Source organism: Cebus imitator, unplaced genomic scaffold (genome assembly GCF_001604975.1).
Source record: "Cebus imitator isolate Cc_AM_T3 unplaced genomic scaffold, Cebus_imitator-1.0 Scaffold153, whole genome shotgun sequence".
Classification (NCBI taxonomy): domain Eukaryota; kingdom Metazoa; phylum Chordata; class Mammalia; order Primates; family Cebidae; genus Cebus; species Cebus imitator.
The window spans coordinates 4,007,609-4,008,309 of NW_016107468.1; positions in this window are offsets into that span (position 1 = coordinate 4,007,609).

The following is a 701-nucleotide window of genomic DNA, read 5'->3' on the forward strand; positions in this document are numbered from 1 at the left end:
GGGAGGGGAAGGAGAGGGAGAGGGGGGAAGGGGAAAGGAAGGGGAAAGAAGGAAGGAGGGAAGGGAGGGGAGGGGAAGGGGCAGAGGGTGGAAGGGGGAGGAGAGGGGAAACAGAGGGGAGGAAGAGGGGAAGGGGAGGGAAAGAGAGAGGAGAGGGAGGGAGGGGAAGAGAGGGAAGAGGGAGGGAGGATGGGAGAAAGAAGAAAGGAAAAGAAAGAGAAAAGAGAATGGGAGGGAGGGAAGGAAGGAAGAAAGGAAAGAAGGAAGGGAGGGAGGGAGGACCCTTGGAACCTAGACACTGGAGAATGAGGACGGCAAATTCTAGAGAGTGTTCCAAACTTGGAATAAGCGTTAAGGGGGTTTCCTGGTTTATGGCTTTTAGTCATAGGGAAGCTTTCTTAACAAAAAATCCAAAAGAAAACCAGTTTTTCTGTTCTTAGTTGCTGAGGACAGGACTTGTGTTGCTGACTAGGAGAGAGTCCAAGGGAAGGGACCTGGGGCGCGTAGGAGAGGCGTGGTGGTCTCAGGCATCCCTGCTTCTCGGGGAGACAGGGGAAGTGAGACAGGGAGGTGTCCCCTGGAGACTTGGTGGCAAAGGCAAAAAATGAAACAGGGGGTGAAACGAGAGGTCCACGGAAACAGAAGCAAATCACAAAATCCGAGACCACAAACCTTCCCCCTACGAAAGAGCACTGTTATTT